Consider the following 22,649-nt stretch of genomic DNA (forward strand, 5'->3'; position numbering starts at 1 on the left):
TGTGGCAGCAGGATTTTTTTTGCAAAATAAAAAGGATGGTGGTTTACGCCCATGCCTTGATTTTGATGAATTAAATAAAATCACTGTGAGGAATACTTACCCCCTCCCACTTATTCCTGATTTGTTCAATCAATTGTCTGGGGCTAATTGGATCCCTAAGTTAGACCTCACGGGAACATATAATCTCATTCGTATGTGGAAGGGGATGAGTGGAAAACCGCATTCTTCACCTCTGAGGGTTTGTTTGAGAACTTTTTTATGCCCTTTGGCTTGACTAACACGCCAACGGTATTTCAGAATTTTATTAATCATGTTTTTTCCGATTTTATTGGGTGCTTTACGGTAGTTTATTTGGATGATATCCTCATATATTCCGCTGATAAACAGAACCATATGGGTCACCTCCGTGCTGTCCTCCAGAGGCTTAGGGAGAACTCACTCTTTGCTAAACTGGAAAAGTGTTCGCTTTTTGTTCAACAATTGTCCTTTATGAGGTTCATTTTGTCTGCGGAGGGGTTTTGCATGGACCCTGGAAAGATACAGGCTATTGTGAATTGGGTGCAACCCAGAGATCTCAAAGGTCTGCAGCGTTTTCTGGGTTTTGCCAATTTCTATAGAAAATTCATCAAGGGGTTTTCTCAGGTGGTCAAACCCCTCACTGATTTAACTCGTAAGGGGGCTGATCTCAAAAACTGGTCAGCTCCAGCTTTGGCTGCGTTTTCTTCTTTAACCCCTAACCACCCCAAGGGTGGTTTGCACGTTAATGACGAGGCCAATTTTTACAATTCTGACCACTGTCCCTTTATGAGGTTATAACTCTAGAACGCTTCAACTGATCTTGGCAATTCTAACACTGTTTTCTCGAGAGATATTGTAATTCATTTTAGTGGTAAAATTTATTCGATATAACTTGCATTTATTTGTGAAAAAAATGGAAATTTGGTGAAAATTTTGAAAATTTTGCAGTTTTCCAACTTTGAATTTTTATGCCCTTAAATCACAGAGATATGTCACGCAAAATTCTTAATAAGTAACATTTCCCACATGTCTACTTTACATCAGCACAGTTTTGGAACCAAATTTTTTTTTTGTTAGGGAGTTATAAGGGTTAAAAGTTGACCAGAAATTTCTCATTTTTACAACACCATTTTTTTTAGGGACCACATCTCATTTGAAGTCATTTTGAGGGGTCTATATGATAGAAAATACCCAAGTGTGACACCATTCTAAAAACTGCACCCCTCAAGGTGCTCAAAACCACATTCAAAAAGTTTATTAACCCTTCAGGTGTTTCACAGGAATTTTTGGAATGTTTAAATAAAAATGAACATTTAACTTTTTTTCACACAAAATTTATTTCAGCTCCAATTTGCTTTATTTTACCAAGGGTAACAGGAGAAAATGGACCTCAAAACTTGTTGTACAATTTATCCTGAGTACACTGATACCCCATGTGTGGGGGTAAACCACTGTTTGGGCACATGGCAGAGCTCGGAAGGAAAGGAGAGCCATTTTACTTTTCAATGCAAAATTGACTGGAATTGAGATGGGATGACATGTTGCGTTTGGAGAGCCCCTGATGTGCCTAAACATTGAAACCCCCACAAGTGACACCATTTTGGAAAGTAGACCCCTTAAGGAACTTATCTAGATGTGTGGTGAGCACTTTGACCCAACAAGTGCTTCACAGAAGTTTATAATGCAGAGCCGTAAAAATAAAAAATTATATTTTTTCACAAAAATGATGTTTCGCCCCCAATTTTTTAGTTTCCCAAGGGTAAGAGAAGAAATTCGACCACAAAAGTTGTTGTGCAATTTGTCCTGATTGCGAAGATACCCCATATGTGGGGGTAAACGACTGTTTGGGCGCATAGCAGAGCTCAGAAGGGAAGGAGCGCCATTTTACTTTTCAATGCAAAATTGACTGGAATTAAGATGGGACGCCATGTTGCGTTTGGAGAGCCCCTGATGTGCCTAAACATTGAAACCCCCACAAGTGACACCATTTTGGAAAGTAGACCCCTTAAGGAACTTATCTAGATGTGTGGTGAGCACTTTGACCCAACAAGTGCTTCACAGAAGTTTATAATACAGAGCCGTAAAAATAAAAAATCATATTTTTTCACAAAAATGATGTTTTCGCCCCCAATTTTTTATTTTCCCAAGGGTAAGAGAAGAAATTGGACCCTAAAAGTTGTTGTGCAATTTGTCCTGAATACGCTGATACCCCACATGTGGGGGTAAACGACTGTTTGGGCGCATGGCAGAGCTCGGAAGGGAAGGAGCGCCGTTTGACTTTTCAATGCAAAATTGACTTTAATTGAGATGGGACACCATGTCGCGTTTGGAGAGCCCCTGATGTGCCTAAACAGTAAAAACACCCACAAGTGACACCATTTTGGAAAGTAGACCCCATAAGGAACTTATCTAGATGTGTTTTGAGAGCTTTGAACTCCCAAGTGTTTCACTACAGTTTATAACGCAGAGCCGTGAAAATAAAAATTCTTTTTTTCACAAAAATGATTTTTTAGCCCCCAGTTTTATATTTTCACAAGGGTAACAGGATAAATTGGACCATAAAAGTTGTTGTCCAATTTGTCCTGAGTACACTGATACCCCATATGTGGGGGGGAACCACTGTTTGGGCGCATGGCAGAGCTCGGAAGGGAAGGAGCGCCATTTGGAATGCAGACTTTGATGGATTGGTCTGCAGGCGTCACGTTGCATTTGCAGAGCCCCTGATGTACCCAAACAGTAGAAACCCCCCACAAGTGACCCCATATTGGAAACTAGACCTCTCATGGAACTTATCTAGATGTGTTGTGAGAACTTTGAACCCCCAAGTGTTTCACTACAGTTTACAAAGCAGAGCCGTGAAAATAAAAAATCTATTTTTTTCCCACAAAAATGATTTTTAGCCCCCCAAATTTTTATTTTCCCAAGGATAACAAGAGAACTTCGACCCCAAAAGTTGTCCAATTTTTCCCGAGTATGCTGATACCCCATATGTTGGGGTAAACCCCTGTTTGGGCGCACAGGAGAGCTCAGAAGGGAAGGAGCACTGTTTTACTTTTTCAACCCAGAATTGGCTGGAATTGAGATAGGACGCCATGTCGCGTTTGGAGAGCCCCTGATGTGCCTGAACAGTGGAAACTCCCCAATTCTACCTGAAACCCTAATCCAAACACACCCCTAACCCTAATCCCAATGGTAACCCTAACCACACCCCTAACCCTGACACACCCCTATGTTATGACCCCAATGGCAGAGGGTCTCAAAAGTACATACCAAGTCTGCAAACACAAAAAACCAGCTCATAGGGCAGTGGTAACTGGGCTGACCATATATCTAATCCTAGCACCACAAATAGCAGCAGCCGGGGAACGTGCCTACGTTGGTTCTAGACGTCTCGCGCCAGCCGGAGAACTAACTAACCCTAGAAGGGAAAAGATAGACCTTTCTTGCCTCCAGAGAAAAGACCCCAAAAGTTGGATACAAGCCCCCAACAAATAATAACGGTGAGGTAAGGAGAAAAGACAAACGTAAGAATGAACTAGATATTTAGCAAAGAGAGGCCCACTGACTAATAGCAGAATATAGTAAGATGACTTATATGGTCAGCAAAAACCCTATCAAAATTTCCACGCTGGATATTCAAGAACCCCCGAACCGTCTAACGGCCCGGGGGGAGAACACCAGCCCCCTAGAGCTTCCAGCAAAATCAGGAATCACATTTAGTACAAGCTGGACAAAAAATAAGAGCAAGCAAATAACCAAAAAACAAGGAAGCAGGACTTAGCTTAATTTTGCAAGATCCAAGACCAGCAGACAGGAGCAAACAGAAAGGAACTGATTACAATGATGCCAGGCACTGGACTGAGAAACCAGGAAGTTTATATAACAACACCCCTGGACTAACGACCCAGGTGGGTGCCAAACTGAGGAAAGACAATCCCAGAGTCATATCACTAGTGACCACAAGAGGGAGCCAAAAAAGTCTAATTCACAACAGTACCCCCCCTTTAAGGAGGGGTCACCGAACCCTCACCAAGACCACCAGGGCGATCAGGATGAGCAGCGTTAAAGGCACGAACTAAATCGGCCGCATGCACATCAGAGGCAACCACCCAGGAATTATCCTCCTGACCATAGCCCTTCCACTTGACCAGATACTGAAGCCTCCTCCTGGAGAGACGAGAATCCAAGATCTTCTCCACCACGTACTCCAACTCGCCCTCAACCAACACCGGAGCAGGAGGCTCAACAGAAGGAACCACAGGTACAACGTACCGCCGCAAACAAAGACCTATGGAACACGTTGTGAATGGCAAACGACACCGGAAGATCCAAGCGAAAGGACACAGGATTAAGGATTTCCAATATCTTGTAAGGACCGATGAAGCGAGGCTTAAATTTAGGAGAGGAGACCTTCATAGGAACAAATCGAGAAGACAGCCATACCAAATCCCCAACACGAAGTCGGGGACCCACACCGCGGCGGCGGTTGGCAAAACGCTGAGCCTTCTCCTGTGACAACTTCAAGTTGTCCACCACATGATTCCAGATCCGCTGCAACCTATCCACCACGGAATCTACCCCAGGACAGTCAGAAGGCTCCACATGTCCCGAGGAAAAACGAGGATGGAAACCAGAGTTGCAAAAAAATGGCGAAACCAAAGTAGCGGAACTAGCCCGATTATTAAGGGCAAACTCAGCCAACGGCAAGAAGGTCACCCAATCATCCTGATCTGCAGAAACAAAACACCTCAAATAAGCCTCCAGAGTCTGATTAGTTCGCTCCGTTTGTCCATTAGTCTGAGGATGAAAGGCAGACGAAAACGACAAATCAATGCCCATCTTAGCACAAAAGGATCGCCAGAACCTGGAAACAAACTGGGATCCTCTGTCAGACACAATATTCTCAGGAATGCCATGTAAACGAACCACATTCTGAAAGAACAAAGGAACCAGATCGGAAGAGGAAGGCAGCTTAGGCAAAGATACCAAATGGACCATCTTGGAAAAGCGATCACATACCACCCAGATGACAGACATGCCCTGAGACACCGGAAGATCTGAAATGAAATCCATGGAAATGTGTGTCCAAGGCCTCTTTGGGACAGGCAAGGGCAAGAGCAACCCGCTGGCACGAGAACAGCAAGGCTTAGCTCGAGCACAAGTCCCACAGGACTGCACAAATGACCGCACATCCCGTGACAAGGAAGGCCACCAAAAGGACCTAGCCACCAGATCTCTGGTGCCAAAAATTCCCGGATGCCCTGCCAACACCGAGGAATGAACCTCGGAAATGACTCTGCTGGTCCACTTATCAGGAACAAACAGTCTGTCAGGTGGACAAGAGTCAGGTCTACCAGCCTGAAATCTCTGCAACACACGTCGCAAATCCGGAGAAATGGCTGACAGGATAACTCCCTCTTTGAGAATACCAACTGGTTCTGCGACTCCAGGAGAGTCAGGCACAAAGCTCCTTGAAAGAGCATCAGCCTTCACATTCTTTGAACCTGGTAAATACGAGACCACAAAGTCAAAACGGGAGAAAAACAATGACCAGCGGGCCTGTCTAGGATTCAGGCGTTTAGCAGACTCGAGATACATCAGATTTTTGTGATCAGTCAAGACCACCACACGATGCTTAGCACCCTCGAGCCAATGATGCCACTCCTCAAATGCCCACTTCATGGCTAACAACTCCCGATTGCCAACATCATAATTCCACTCAGCAGGCGAAAACTTCCTAGAGAAAAAAGCAAATGGTCTCATTACAGAGCAACCAGGGCCTCTCTGCGACAAAACGGCCCCTGCCCCAATCTAAGAAGCATCCACTTCAACATGAAAGGGAAGTGAGACATCAGGCTGGCACAAAACAGGCGCCGAAGTAAACCGGCGCTTCAACTCTTGAAAGGCTTCCACGGCTGCAGAAGCCCAGTTAGCAACATCAGAACCTTTCTTGGTCATATCCCTCAAAGGTTTAACAACGCTAGAAAAATTAGCGATAAAACGATGGTAGAAGTTAGCAAAACCCAAGAACATCTGAAGACTCTTAACTGACGTGGGTTGAGTCCAATCATGAATAGCTCGGACCTTGACTGGGTCCATCTCCACCGCAGAAGGGGAAAAAATAAAACCCAAAAAGGGAACCTTCTGTACTCCAAAGAGACACTTTGAGCCCTTAACAAACAAAGCATTCTCACGCAAAACCTGAAACACCATCCTGACCTGCTCTACATGCGAGTTCCAATCATCAGAAAAAAACAGAATATCATCCAGATAAACAATCATAAATTTATCCAGATACTTCCGGAAAATATCATGCATAAAGGACTGAAACACTGAAGGAGCATTAGAGAGCCCAAAAGGCATCACCAAGTACTCAAAATGACCTTCGGGCGTATTAAATGCAGTTTTCCATTCATCTCCTTGCTTAATGCGCACAAGGTTGTACGCACCACGAAGATCTATCTTGGTGAACCACTTGGCACCTTTAATCCGGGCAAACAAGTCCAACAACAGAGGCAAAGGATACTGAAATTTAACAGTGATTTTATTCAGAAGCCGATAGTCAATACAAGGTCTCAAAGATCCGTCCTTCTTGGCCACAAAAAAGAATCCCGCACCAAGAGGGGAAGAGGATGGACGGATATGCCCCTTCTCCAGAGATTCCTTGATATATGAACGCATTGCGGTATGCTCCGGTACAGACAGATTAAATAATCTTCCCTTAGGAAATGTACTACCTGGAATCAAATCTATAGCGCAGTCACAGTCCCTATGAGGAGGAAGAGCACTGGACCTGGACTCGCTGAATACATCCTGGTAATCAGACAAATACTCAGGAACTTCCGAAGGAGTAGAGGAAGCAATAGACACCGGCGGGGAATCACCATGAATTCCCTGACAGCCCCAACTTGACACAGACATTGCCTTCCAATCCAAGACTGCATTATGGGTCTGTAACCATGGCAGACCCAAAACAACCAAATCATGCATTTTATGCAGAACAAGAAAACGAATCACCTCCCGATGTTCAGGAGTCATGCACATGGTTACCTGTGTCCAAAACTGCGGTTTATTTTCCGCCAATGGCGTAGCATCAATACCTCTAAGAGGGATAGGATTTACCAACGGCTCAAGAACAAAACCACAGCGCTTGGCAAACGACAGATCCATAAGACTCAGGGCAGCACCTGAATCCACAAACGCCATAACAGGGTAGGAGGACAATGAGCAAATTAAAGTCACAGACAAAATAAATTTAGGTTGCAAATTACCAATGGCGACAGGACTAACAACCCTAGTTAGGCGTTTAGAGCATGCTGATATAACATGTGTAGAATCACCACAGTAAAAACACAACCCATTCTGACGTCTATGATTTTTCCGTTCAATTCTAGTCTGAATTCTACCACATTGCATTAAATCAGGTGTTTGTTCAGACAACACCACCAGAGGATTCGCGGCTTTGCGCTCCCGCAAACGCCGGTCAATTTGAATAGCCAGCGCCATGGAATCATTCAGACCTGTAGGAATGGAGAAACCCACCATCACATTTTTAATGGCTTCAGAAAGGCCATTTCTGAAATTTGCGGCCAGAGCACACTCATTCCACTGAGTAAGCACGGACCATTTCCGAAATTTTTGGCAATACACTTCATCCAGACCCTGAGAAATAGCCAGCAAGGCTTTTTCTGCCTGAATTTCAAGATTGGGTTCCTCGTAAAGCAATCCGAGCGCCAGAAAAAACGCATCAATATTTGCCAATGCCGGATCTCCTGGCGCTAGCGAGAAGGCCCAATCCTGAGGGTCGCCCCGTAAGAAAGAGATAACAATCTTTACTTGCTGAGCTGAGTCTCCAGATGAACGGGGTCTCAGAGATAGAAACAATTTACAATTATTCCTGAAATTCCTAAACTTAAATCGGTCTCCAGAGAACAGTTCAGGAATAGGTATTTTAGGTTCAGACATTGGACTACTGGTAACAAAATCTTGTATGCCCTGCACACGAGCAGCAAGCTGATCCACACTTGTAATCAAAGTCTGGACATTCATGTCTGCAGCAAGCACAAGCCACTCAGAGGTAAAGGGGAGGAAAAAAGAGAGGAAAGAAAAAAAAAAAAAAAAACTCAGACTTTCCTTTCTTGTAATCCCACTTCTGCAATGCATTAAACATTCAACCTTGGCCTGGCATACTGTTATGACCCCAATGTAGAGGGTCTCAAAAGTACATACCAAGTCTGCAAACACAAAAAACCAGCTCATAGGGCAGTGGTAACTGGGCTGACCATATATCTAATCCTAGCACCACAAATAGCAGCAGCCGGGGAACGTGCCTACGTTGGTTCTAGACGTCTCGCGCCAGCTGGAGAACTAACTAACCCTAGAAGGGAAAAGATAGACCTTTCTTGCCTCCAGAGAAAAGACCCCAAAAGTTGGATACAAGCCCCCAACAAATAATAACGGTGAGGTAAGGAGAAAAGACAAACGTAAGAATGAACTAGACATTTAGCAAAGAGAGGCCCACTGACTAATAGCAGAATATAGTAAGATGACTTATATGGTCAGCAAAAACCCTATCAAAATTTCCACGCTGGATATTCAAGAACCCCTGAACCGTCTAACGGCCCGGGGGGAGAACACCAGCCCCCTAGAGCTTCCAGCAAAATCAGGAATCACATTTAGTACAAGCTGGACAAAAAATAAGAGCAAGCAAATAACCAAAAAACAAGGAAGCAGGACTTAGCTTAATTTTGCAAGATCCAAGACCAGCAGACAGGAGCAAACAGAAAGGAACTGATTACAACGATGCCAGGCACTGGACTGAGAAACCAGGAAGTTTATATAACAACACCCCTGGACTAACGACCCAGGTGGGTGCCAAACTGAGGAAAGACAATCCCAGAGTCATATCACTAGTGACCACAAGAGGGAGCCAAAAAAGTCTAATTCACAACACCCCTAACTCTAATCCCAACCCTAATCCCAACCGTAAATGTAATCCAAACCTTAACCCTAACTTTAGCTCCAACCCTAGCCCCAACCCTAACTCTAACTTTAGCTCCAACCCTAGCCCCAAACCTAGCCCTAACCCTAGCCCTAACCCTAACCCTAGCCCTAACCCTAACCCTAGCCCTAACCCTAGCCCTAACCCTAACCCTAACCCTAGCCCTAACCCTAACCGTAGCCCTAACCCTAACCGTAGCCCTAACCCTAGACCTAACCCTAACCCTAGCCCTAACGGGAAAATGGAAATAAATACATTTTTTAAATTTTATTATTTCTCCCTAACTAAGGTGGTGATGAAGGGGGGTTTGATTTACTTTTATAGCGTTTTTTATATCGGATTTTTATGATTGGCAGCTGTCACACCCTAAAAGATGCTTTTTATAGCAAAAAAGTTTTTGCGTCTCCACATTTTGAGACCTATAATTTTCCATATTTTGGTCCACAGAGTCATGTGAGGTCTTGTTTTTTGCGGGACGAATTGACATTTTTATTTGTAACATTTTCGGACACGTGACAGTTTTTGATCACTTTTTATTCTGATTTTTGTGAGGCAGAATGACCAAAAACCGGCTATTCATGAATTTCTTTTGCGTTTATACCGTTCCACATTTGGTAAAATTGATAAAGCACTTTTATTCTTCGGGTCAGTATGATTACAGCGATATCTCATTTATATAATTTTTTTATGTTTTGGCGCTTTTATACGATAAAAGCTATTTTATAGAAAAAATAATTATTTTGGCATCGCTTTATTCTGAGGACTATAACTTTTTTATTTTTTTGCTTATGATGCTGTGTGGTGGCTCGTTTTTTGCGGGACAAGATGACGTTTTCAGTGGTACCATGATTATTTATATCTGTCTTTTTGATCGAGTGTTATTCCACTTTTTGTTTGGCGGAATGATAATAAAGCGTTGTTTTTTGGCTGTTTTTTTTTTTTTTTCTTACATTGTTCACTGAAAGGGTTAACTAGTGGGACAGTTTTATAGGATGGGTCATTACGGACGCGGCGATACTAAATATGTGTACTTTTATTGTTTTTTTTTGTTTTTTTAGATAAAGAAATGTATTTATGGGAATAATATATTTTTTTTTCTTTATTTAGGATTTTTTTATTTTTTTTTTATTTTTACACATGTGGAAATTTTTTTTTTTTACTTTTTTACTTTGTCCCGGGGGGGACATCACAGATCGCTGATCTGACAGTTTGCACAGCACTCTGTCAGATCAGCGATCTGACATACAGCCGTGCAGGCTTACCAGCGCCTGCTGTGGACCCGGAAGTACTCTCTGCAGGACCCGGATGCAGCCCCGCGGCCATTTTGGATCCGGGGACTGCTGGGAGGAGACACTCGGTACAAGGTGAGTACATCGCCTTGTACCGATCGTCTCAGGAAAGCCCGCAGGGAGCCCCCTCCCTGCGCGATGCTTCCCTGTACCGCCGGAACACTGCGATCATGTTTGATCGCAGTGTGCCGGGGGTTAATGTGCCGGGGGCGGTCCGTGACTGCTCCTGGCACATAGTGCCGGATGTCAGCTGCAATAGTTAGCTGACACCCGGCCGCGATCGGCCGCGCTGCCCCCGTGAGCGCGGCCGATTGCATATGACGTACTATCCCGTCAGTGGTCATACGGGCCCACCCCACCTCGACGGGATAGTATGTCAGATGTCAGAAAGGGGTTTAAAGAATGTTTTATGTCTGCTCCTGTTCTGATTCAACCTGTTTTATCTGAGCCATTTATCGTGGAGGTGGACGCCTCAGAGGTGGGAGTGGGAGCTGTATTTTCCCAGGGGCCTACCTCGTTGACTCTGTGCCTTCTTTTTGAAAACGTTTTCCTCTGCTGAAAGGAATTATGATGTGGGTAGCCGGGAGCTTTTGGCCATTAAATTGGCTTTTGAACAATGGAGAAATTTTAGTAGGGGGCTGTCCATCGTATCACAGTCATTACTGACCACAAGAACCTGTCTTACATTGAGTCCGCCAAACGTTTAACCCCGAGAAAGGCGAGGTGGTCAATTTTTTTTTCTCTATATCAGTTTTCTACCACTTTCAGGCCTGGGTCCAAGAATGTGAGAGCTGATGCTTTATCTCGCAGTTTGGATCCAGTATCACCTCCTGAACCTCTTTCCTCCATTCTTCAGTATGGAGTGGTAGTGGCTGGGGTTTCTTTGGCAATGGAGCAGGAGATTCGCAGTCTCTTGCTCCTGCATATGCGCCGGATAACATGTTTTTTGTACCAGTTCAGTATCAGTTAAGGTTACTGTGGGAGTTCCATGACTCGGCTCTGTGTGGGCATCCTGAAATCTCGGCCACACGTAAAGCCATTGCTAGGCTGCTTTGGTGGTCCTCGTTGGCCTCTAATGTTGCTGTATTTGTGTTCTCCTGTGAAACATGTACCTGCACTAAAACCTCCCGTAAACTGCCGGCTGAGGAATTGGTGTCTATGACAGTTCCAGATAGACCTTGGACTCATAGATTTTATCACAAATCTTCCCTCTTCTAAAGGCAAAACTGTGGTTTCGGTAGTAGTGGATAGATTCAGGAAGCAGGTGAATTTTGTACCTTTGGTGGGACTGCCGAATGCCGAGACTCTTTCAAAAACTTAATTGAGCATGTTGGACGATTACATGGTGTGCCTATGAATGTGGTGTCTGATAGAGGGGTGCAAATTGTGTCAAAATTCTGGAGGGCTTTTTGTAAAAGGCTGGGTATCAGTCTGACCTTTTCATCACCCTATCATCCGGAGACCAATGGTCAGACTGGAAGGACCAATCAGTCTTTGGAGCTGATACTATGGCGTCTGGCCACGTCCAGACTGGATGATTGGTGCTACCCATGGCAGAGTTTGCTTTCAATAATCGTGTCAATCAGTCCACTGGTCTTCCCCATTCTTTTGCAATTATGGTTTTCACCCTCGCTTTGGTGAGTTTTCCCTGTTGGATTCGAGATGTCAAGGGGCTGATTTAGCCATTCAGCAGTTGGGGGAAGTCTGGAGGGAGGTCCAGAGGAACATTGGGGAGGCTCAGAGGTGGTATATGTTTTTTGCAGATAGACAACGGTCGGTGGGGCGGCATTCCAGGTGGGGGACAAAATATGGTTATCCACCAAGAATATCAGGTTGAGGATTCCTTTTGCTAAGTTGGGCCCCAAGTTTATTGGTCCTTATGAAATTTTGGAGGTGGTTAATCCTGTTGACTTTAGGTTGCGCTTGCCTCCGTCGCTTGGGATCCCTAACGTGTTCCATTAGGCTCTGTTGAAGTCTTTGGTGTCTTCCTCAGGTGTCTTCCTTGCACCCACCACCTGTTGTGGTGAATGGCCAGACCAAGTATGAGGTGGAACCGGTTGTTGATTCTCGTATGCTCCGCTGTGCACTTCAGTATTTGTTCCATTGGAAGGGTTACAGTCCTGAGGATCGGTCGTGGGTGCTGGCGCATTCAGTCCATGTAAATTTGCTGGTTCGGTCCTTTCACGCTCGGTGTCCGGGGAAACCTGGGGGTCCGGAGGCCCCCATTGACAGAGGGGTACTGTCATGATCCAGGCTGGGGTTTGGTTCTTGCTATTCTCTCCCTGGTCTGGTCATGCGTGGGTTAACCTCTTTTGCCTCGGTTTGGGATCTGTTTTGCAATTTTAGTCCATGGCTACCTGCAGGCAGCATCAGCTATAGTTCTTGCCCCCGGCTTGAGCAACTGACCCCGTTAGACCCTGATTTATCCTCTGCCCATTGACTCCACTTCCCTGCCTTCCCATAACTGCTTCCTTGCTTGTCTCGCTGTGTGCTTCCTGTGCTGTGACCTTGGTATCTGACCCGGCTTGTCCTCTGACCTGTTTCTCTGTCTTACTTCTCTGGCATCTCCTTTCCCGACTGGCTCTGATTTCTTCTGCTTGTTTCTGACCATGTTTACTGCTGTTTCACCTAGTGCTGCGTTTCCTGTCCATTCCTGACTCGGCTGGTCTGACCTCTCTCGCCACCTAGTGTTGCCTGAGATGCTGCACTGAAGTGAGTGCCTATCTCCACTCTCCATCACCCCCTGGGATAGGATGCATGATACTTCACTGTGGCACAATTAAAGCTTTGTGTTTCGGGTCATTGTCATGCTGTAAGAACCAGCCACAACCCATGTTCAATGCTCTTACTGAGGGAAGGAGATTTTTGGCCAAAATCTCGCGATACATGACCCCATCTATCCTCCATTCAATATGGTGCAGTTGCCCTGTCCCGTTTGCAGAAAAGCACCCCTGAAGTATGATAATTCCCCCACCATGCTTCATGGTTGGGACTGTGTTCATGGGGTTGTACTCAACACTTCTTTTTCCTCCAAACACGGCGACTGGAGTTGATACCAAAAATATCTATTATGGTCTCATCTCACCACATGGCCTTCTCCCATGCCTTCTCTGTATCATCCAGATGGTCACTGGCAAAATGGGCCTGGACATGGGCTGGTGTGACCAGGGGAACTGTTGTGAACTATACTTTTTGGCTCCCTCTTGTGGTCACTAGTGATTTGGCACTTGGATTGTCTTTTACCAGGTTGGTGCTCACCTGCTTCGTTAGGCCTGGGGAGTTGCTATTTAAACTTCCTGGATTCTCAGTCCAGTGCCTGGCATCGTTGTAATCAGTTCACTTCTGTTTGCTCCTGTCTTCAGGTCCTGGTTCTTTGCAAGATAAGCTAAGTCCTGCTTTCGTACTCTTGATCATTTGCATTGTTCATATTTTTTGTCCAGCTTGTACAATATGTGTTTCCTGTTATTGCTGGAAGCTCTAGGGGGGCTGATATTCTCCCCCCATACCGTCAGTCGGTTTGGGGGTTCTTGGATATTCAGCGTGGATATTTTGCAGGGTTTTTTGCTGACCATATAAGTCTTCTTACTATATTCTGCTATTAGTCAGTGGGCCTCTCTTTGCTAAATCTAGTTCATTCTTACGTTTGTCTTTTCTTCTTACCTCACCGTTATTATTTGTTGGGGGCTTGTATTACTTTGGCGTCTTTTCTCTGGAGGCAAGAGAGGTCTTATTTTCCCTGATAGGGGTAGTTAGTTCTCCGGCTGGCGCGAGACGTCTAGGACCAACGTAGGCACGTTCCCCGGCTGCTGTTAGTGTTTTGCGCTAGGATCAGGTATATGGTCAGCCTAGTTACCACTTCCCTATGATCTGGTATTTATGTTTTGCAGACTTTGCTGTAATCTTTGAGGTTCCCTGCCATTGGAATTCTAACAGTATGCCAGGCCCATAAATAGTTAATGCATTGCTGAAGTGGGATTAAAAGAAAAGAAGTTCTGAGGTTTTTTTTTTTTTTCTTCCTCCCCTTTATCTCTGAGTGGCTTGAAGCTTTGCTGCAGACATGAATGTTCAGACCTTGATTACTAGTGTGGATCAGCTTGCTGCACGTGTGCAGGGCATTCAGGATTTTGTTGTTAGCAGTCCTATGTCAGAGCCTAAGATACCTATTCCTGAGCTGTTCTCTGGAGATCGATTTAAATTTAGGAATTTTAGGAATAATTGTAAATTGTTTCTATCTTTGAAACCTCGTTCGTCTGGAGATTCAGCTCAGCAGGTCAAAATTATTATCTCCTTCTTGCGTGGCGACCCTCAGGATTGGGCCTTCTCGTTAGCGCCAGGAGATCCTGCATTGGCGGATGTTGATGCGTTTTTTCTGGCGCTCGGATTGCTTTATGAGGAGCCTAATCTTGAAATTCAGGCAGAAAAAGCTCTACTGGCCATCTCTCAGGGCCAGGATGAAGCTGAGGTGTACTGCCAAAAATTTCGGAAATGGTCCGTACTTACTCGATGGAATGAATGTGCTCTGGCCGCAAATTTCAGAAATGGCCTTTCTGAAGCCATTAAGAATGTGATGGTGGGTTTTACAGTTCCTACAAGTCTGAATGATTCTATGGCGCTGGCTATTCAGATTGATCGGCGTTTGCGGGAGCGCAAATCCGCTAAACCTCTGGCGGTGTTGTCTGAACAGACACCTGTCTCAATGCAATGCGATAGAATCCTGACTAGAACCGAATGACAAAATCATAGACGTCAGAATGGGCTGTGTTTTTACTGTGGTGATTCTACACATGTTATATCAGCATGCTCTAAACGCCTAACCAAGGTTGTCAGTCCTGTCACCATTGGTAATTTGCAGCCTAAATTTATTTTGTCTGTGACTTTAATTTGTTCATTGTCTTCCTACCCTGTTATGGCATTTGTGGATTCAGGTGCTGCCCTGAGTCTTATGGACTTGTCGTTTGCCAAGCGCTGCGGTTTTGTCCTGGAGCCTTTAAAGGTTCCGATTCCTCTCAGAGGAATTGATGCTACGCCACTGGCGGAAAATAAACCGCAGTATTGGACACAAGTGACCATGTGCATGACTCCTGAACATCGGGAGGTGATTCGTTTTCTTGTTCTGCATAAAATGAATGATTTGGTCGTTTTAGGTCTGCCATGGTTACAGACCCATAATCCTGTTTTGGATTGGAAGGCTATGTCTGTCTCAAGTTGGGGTTGTCAGGGAATTCATTGCGATTCTCCGCTGGTGTCTATTGCTACTTCTACTCCTTCAGAAGTTCCTGAGTATTTGTGTGACTATCAGGATGTATTCAGTGAGTCCAGGTCCAGTGCTCTTCCTCCTCATAGGGATTGTGACTGCGCTATAGATTTGATTCCTGGCAGTAAAGTTCCTAAGGGACGATTATTTAATTTGTCTGTACCCGAGCATGCCGCGATGCGTTCTTATGTCAAGGAGTCTTTGGAGAAGGGGCATATTCGTCCATCCTCTTCCCCTCTCGGTGCGGGATTCTTTTTTGTGGCCAAGAAAGACGGGTCTTTGAGACCTTGTATAGACTATCGGCTTCTGAATAAAATCACTGTTAAGTTTCAGTATCCGTTGCCGCTATTGTCAGACTTGTTTGCTCAGATTAAGGGCACCAAGTGGTTCACCAAGATAGATCTTCGTGGTGCGTACAACCTTGTGCGCATTAGGCAGGAGATGAATGGAAAACTGCATTCAATACGCCCGAAGGTCATTTTGAATACTTGGTGATGCCCTTTGGGCTCTCTAATGCCCCTTCAGTGTTTCAGTCCTTTATGCATGATATCTTCCGGAAGTATCTGGATAAATTTTTGATTGTGTATCTTGATGATATTCTAGTTTTCTCGGATGATTGGGATTCTCATGTAAAGCAGGTCAGGATGGTGTTTCAGGTTTTGCGTGATAACGCTTTGTTTGTGAAGGGCTCAATGTGTCTCTTTGGAGTGCAGAAGGTTTCCTTTTTGGGTTTTATTTTCTCCCCTTCTGCCGTGGAGATGGACCCAGTCAAGGTCCGAGCTATTCATGATTGGACTCAGCCCACGTCTGTTAAGAGTCTTCAGAAGTTCTTGGGGTTTGCTAATTTCTACCGTCGCTTTATTGCTAATTTTTCTAGCGTTGTTAAACCTTTGACGGATATGACCAAGAAAGGTTCTGATGTGGCTAATTGGGCTCCTGCAGCCGTGGAGGCCTTCCAGGAGCTGAAGCGCCGGTTTACTTCGGCGCCTGTTTTGTGCCAGCCTGATGTCTCACTTCCCTTTCAGGTTGAAGTGGATGCTTCTGAGATCGGTGCTGGGGCTGTTTTGTCGCAGAGAGGCTCTGGTTGTTCTGTGATGAGACCATGTGCCTTTTTCTCTAGGAAGTTTTCGCCTGCTGAGCGGAACTATTATGTTGGTAATCGGGAGTTGTTGGCCATGAAGTGGGCATTTGAGGAGTGGCGTCATTGGCTCGAGGGTGCTAAGCATCGTGTGGTGGTCTTGACTGATCACAAAAATCTGATGTATCTCGAGTCTGCTAAGCGCCTGAATCCTAGACAGGCTCGTTGGTCATTGTTTTTCTCTCATTTTGACTTTGTGGTCTCATACCTGCCTGGTTCGAAGAATGTTAAGGCTGATGCTCTCTCTAGGAGTTTTGTGCCTGACTCTCCTGGAGTCTCGGAGCCAGCTGGTATTCTTAAAGAGGGAGTGATCGTGTCGGCCATATCTCCGGATTTGCGACGTGTGTTGCAGAGATTTCAGGCTGGTAGACCTGACTCGTGTCCACCCGACAGACTGTTTGTTCCTGATAAATGGACCAGCAGAGTCATTTCCGAGGTTCATTCCTCGGTGTTGGCAGGGCATCCGGGAATTTTTGGTACCCGAGATTTGGTGGCTAGGTCCTTTTGGTGGTCTTCCTTGTCACGGGATGTGCGGTCATTTGTGCAGTCCTGTGGGACTTGTGCTCGGGCTAAGCCTTGTTGTTCTCGTGCTAGCGGGTTGCTTTTGCCCTTGCCCGTCCCGAAGAGGCCTTGGACGCACATTTCCATGGATTTCATTTCTGATCTTCCGGTGTCTCGGTGAATGTCTGTCATCTGGGTGGTGTGTGATCGTTTTTCCAAGATGGTCCATTTGGTACCGTTGCCTAAGTTGCCTTCCTCTTCCGATCTGGTTCCTTTGTTTTTTCAGAATGTGGTTCGTTTACATGGCATTCCGGAGAACATCGTGTCCGACAGAGGATCCCAGATTGTGTCCAGATTCTGCCGATCTTTTTGTGCTAAGATGGGCATTGATTTGTCGTTTTCATCTGCCTTCCATCCTCAGACTAATGGTCAAACGGAGCGAACTAATCAGACACTGGAGGCTTATTTGAGATGTTTTGTTTCTGCGGACCAGGATGATTGGGTGACCTTCTTGCCATTGGCGGAGTTTGCCCTTAATAATCGGGCTAGTTCCGCTACTATGGTTTCGCCATTCTTCTGCAACTCTGGTTTTCATCCTCGTTTCTCCTCGGGTCATGTTGAGTCTTCTGACTGTCCTGGGGTGGATTCCGTGGTGGATAGGTTGCAGCGGATTTGGAATCATGTGGTGGACAACTTGAAGTTGTCACAGGAGAAGGCTCAGCGTTTTGCCAACCGCCGCCGCGGTGTGGGCCCCCGACTTCGTGTTGGGGATTTGGTTTGGTTGTCTTCTTGGTATGTCCCTCTGAAGGTTTCCTCTCCTAAGTTTAAGCCTCGCTTTATTGGTCCTTATAAAATTTTGGAAGTTCTTAACCCGGTTTCTTTTCGTTTGGATCTTCCGGTGTCGTTTGCCATTCACAACGTGTTCCATAGGTCTTTGTTACGGCGGTACGTTGTGCCTGTGGTTCCTGCTGTTGAGCCTCCTGCTCCGGTGTTGTTTGAGGGCGAGTTGGAGTACGTGGTGGAGAAGATCTTGGATTCTCGTCTCTCTAGATGGAGACTCCAGTATTTGGTCAAATGGAAGGGCTATGGTCAGGAGGATAATTCCTGGGTGGCCGCCTCTGATGTTCATGCGGCCGATTTGGTTCGTGCCTTCCACGCTGCTCATCCTGGTCGCCCTGGTGGTCTTGGTGAGGGTTCGGTGACCCCTCCTTAAAGGGGGGGTACTGTTGTGAACTATACTTTTTGGCTCCCTCTTGTGGTCACTAGTGATTTGGCACTTGGATTGTCTTTTACCAGGTTGGTGCTCACCTGCTTCGTTAGGCCTGGGGTGTTGCTATTTAAACTTCCTGGATTCTCAGTCCAGTGCCTGGCATCATTGTAATCAGTTCACTTCTGTTTGCTCCTGTCTTCAGGTCCTGGTTCTTTGCAAGATAAGCTAAGTCCTGCTTTTGTACTCTTGATCATTTGCATTGTTCATATTTTTTGTCCAGCTTGTACAATATGTGATTCCTGTTATTGCTGGAAGCTCTAGGGGGGCTGATATTCTCCCCCCACACCGTCAGTCGGTTTGGGGGTTCTTGGATATTCAGCGTGGATATTTTGCAGGGTTTTTTGCTGACCATATAAGTCTTCTTACTATATTCTGCTATTAGTCAGTGGGCCTCTCTTTGCTAAATCTAGTTCATTCTTACGTTTGTCTTTTCTTCTTACCTCACCGTTATTATTTGTTGGGGGCTTGTATTACTTTGGCGTCTTTTCTCTGGAGGCAAGAGAGGTCTTATTTTCCCTGATAAGGGGTAGTTAGTTCTCCGGCTGGCGCGAGACATCTAGGACCAACGTAGGCACGTTCCCCGGCTGCTGTTAGTGTTTTGCGCTAGGATCAGGTATATGGTCAGCCTAGTTACCACTTCCCTATGATCTGGTATTTATGTTTTGCAGACTTTGCTGTAATCTTTGAGGTTCCCTGCCATTGGAATCATAACAGGGAACCTTGCGTGCCCTGCTGGTGTAATCCATGACACCGTAGTGTATTACTAATGGTACTGGTTGAGGCTGTGGTCCCAATTCTCTTCAGGTCATTGAGCAGGTCCTACCATGTATTTCTAGGCTGATTCCTGACATTTCTCAGAATTATCCTTACCCCACGAGGGGAGATATTGATTGGAGCCCAAGACTGATGAAGATTGACAGTCATCTTGTGTTTCTTCCATTTTCTGATAATTGTGCCAACAGTTGTTGCCTTCTCACCATGCTGCTTGCCCATTGTCCTGTAGCCCATCCTAGCCTTGTGTCTGTCTGCAATTTTGTTCCTGGTGTCCTCAGACAGCTCTTTGGTCTTAGCCATGGTGGAGAGGTTGGAGTGTAATTGATTGTGTGGACAGATGTATTTTATACAGGTAACAAGATCAAACAGGTGCAATTAATACAGGTAATGATGAATGCAGAGTAGGAGGCTTCTTGCAGAAACACTAACAGGTCTGTGAGAGGCAGAATTCTTGCTGGTTGGTCAGTGATCAAATACTTATTTCATGCAATAAAATGCAATTGAATTATTTAAAAATCATACAATGTGATTTTCTGGATTTTATTGTTAGATTCTGTCTATCACAGTTGAAATGTGCCTGTGATAAAAACGGTACACCTCTCCATTTTTGTAGGTGATAAAACTTGCAAAATCACAGTGTATCAAATACTTATTTTTCCCACTGTATGTCCAAGTCCATCCCACTAGATAAAACAACATATGAAGTTTTGGAGGTGCACCCCAGGACAGTCTATAGTGAATTGCTTTTGGGGATACTAGAGGAAGAAATGAATCATAAATTAATTTCCTAGATTCAATTTGAATTTATGGCCCCTAGAACATCGTCAGTTCCAACCTTCTACCAAACCCTACCAAAGGTCCACAAGGATCTGGACCCCCTCAAAGGAAGAGAAATAGTATCAGGGGTCAACTCAATCTCCCACAGTATGGAAATTTACATCGACAAAATTGTACGATCATTGTTACATCTGTTGTGAATTCTGTTCTTGGGCTCCCTCTGGTGGTTATAAGTGGTAGCGCTGCTGTCTGTCCTTCACAGCAGTAATCAGGTGTGTCCACTCTGGACTGGGCTATTTAGTCTGGCCTCACCCTTTAGTCAGTGCCAGTTGACCATTGTATTCTGGAGGATTCACATCCCTTCATGGTTTCTCCTGCTTCCTGGTCTTTTCACCAAGATAAGTTCTGCTTGTTTTGCAGCCTACATGTTGTGGGACTCATTGTTCAGTGCATTTCATGTTTTTTCTTGTCCAGCTTAATCTGTGTAAGGATTTATGCAGTCAAGCTGGAATCTCTGGAGAGGCAGATATACCCTCCATATCTTTAGTTAGATGTGGAGTTTTTTGTAATTTCTGTGGTGGATATTTCCTAGTATTTTAATACTGACCGCATAGTTCTCTGTCCTATCTTTCCTATTTAGCTAGATTGGCCTCCTTTGCTAAATCTTGTTTTCAGCCTGTGTATGTTTTTTCCTCTCCTCTCGCAGTCAATATTTGTGGGGGGCTGCCTATCCTTTGGGAATTTTCTCTGAGGCGAGATAGTTTTCCCTTTTCTATCTATAGGGTTAAATAGTCCTCCGGCTGTGTCGAGGTGTCTAGGATCAGTAGGTACATCCCACGACTACTTCTAGTTGCGGTGTTAAGTTCAGGGTCCGCGGTCAGTATAGATACCACCTTCTCCAGAGTACGTCCAATGCTACTCCTGGGCCACCAGATCATAACATACATCTTTGCCATCATATGTAAGGGGCATGTCAGACCTACAGCTAAAGTTGGAGGGAATAACAGTGGATCCCAATACAGTGCTCTGCTCTGTGGATGATGAAGCATTATACAGCAGCATTCCACATGATTCTGGTCTGGTTATTACCTTAGATCTAGGGCTATTTATTGTAAAGAACACAATGTGTTCCTTACATGATTCCTGCAATTTACTCTCACACCAAAATCTAGATTTTGCATGGAAAATTCTACCACCAGTTCAGTGGGACTGCAATGAGGAGACCCTGCACGCCCTCACATGCAAATCTCTTCCTGGTCAGGTGGGAGGAATCAACATTTTCTAAGAAAATACGTGGTGGCTCTCCTATATTATCATATGGGCCCGCTATATTGACGTCTTTATTTTATATACTGAGGTAGAAAACAGGAACACTGTCTCTTTAAATCTTCGGTTGGTTCAGTATATGGTGGAATAAACCAACAAGAAGGGGAAAGTAAACACAGCCATTCAGGCAAAAATAGGAAAAACGACAAAGAAAACAAAATGCTGTAGCACAGTCTATATGTTTGTGGGTAGCAGCCAGCTCTGGAGTAATACAGGTTCAGTCTTTACTTCTCAGGACACAAACCATGGGAGATCCTCCCTCCACTCCAGCTGAGCCAAGACTGCCTCTGGACTCTGGAGCCCAGCTATTTAAGTCCCAGACCACATCCTGAGGTGGTGATAAGGAGGACATCCTCCCACCGACTCTGTTGATGTCCACATAAAAGCCAGCCCATTATAAAAATGTGCTTAACCCCTCACGGCACTTAGTGTGCTGTAGGAAAATACTCTGGTTTTCACATCACTGACAACATTAAGTGCAGTGACACATATATCCCCTCCAGTACTTTACCAGTGACTTTGTAACAGAGGGTAGAGGAGTTTCATTCCTTTGTAGATAACTTAAACATCAATGACATCTCTCTCCTTCACTTCAGAAACCAGACAGCCAGAACTGCTTTTTCTGGATCTTGGTATAAGGAAAGACAGACAGAGGACCCGGATGGCAATGCGACATCTAATTTCACATAATCTATTCACTCGTACCAGGTAAGCAAATATCTCAATAAACACCTTGGCAGCATTTCAAAATATAGATCAATAAAATCCTATTATAAGAATATAATTATTCATTGTATTGCCGCAGGAAGATGGACCAATCATAGGCCAAATCGTGGAAATATTCAGACAACAAAAAGAAGAGAAAAAACGATCAAAAAGGCCAGAAGTCTATTACAAAGTAGAAAAAGCTTTATTACAAATACACAGAACAGACATAACAGTGGGTACTCCCACAGGACATAATAATAATAATCTTTATATAGCGCTAACATATTCCACAGTGCTTTACAAGTTGCACGTATTATTGTCGCTGTCCCTGTTGGGGCTCACAATCTAAATTCCCTATCAGTATGTCTTTGGAATGTGGGAGGAAACCGGAGTACCCAGAGGAAACCCAAGCAAACACGGAGAGAACATACAAACTCTTTGCAGATGTTGTCCTTAGTGGGGCTTGAACCCAGGACTCCAGCAGCTGCAAGGCTGCTGTGCTATCCACTGCGCCACCGTGCTGCCCATATGTGCAATTTAAAAAACGCGGGACATGGGAAGACCGGCGGAAATAAATCGGAGTATATATGCGT

The sequence above is a fragment of the Ranitomeya variabilis genome, chromosome 1 (genome assembly GCF_051348905.1).
Source record: "Ranitomeya variabilis isolate aRanVar5 chromosome 1, aRanVar5.hap1, whole genome shotgun sequence".
In the NCBI taxonomy this organism is placed as follows: domain Eukaryota; kingdom Metazoa; phylum Chordata; class Amphibia; order Anura; family Dendrobatidae; genus Ranitomeya; species Ranitomeya variabilis.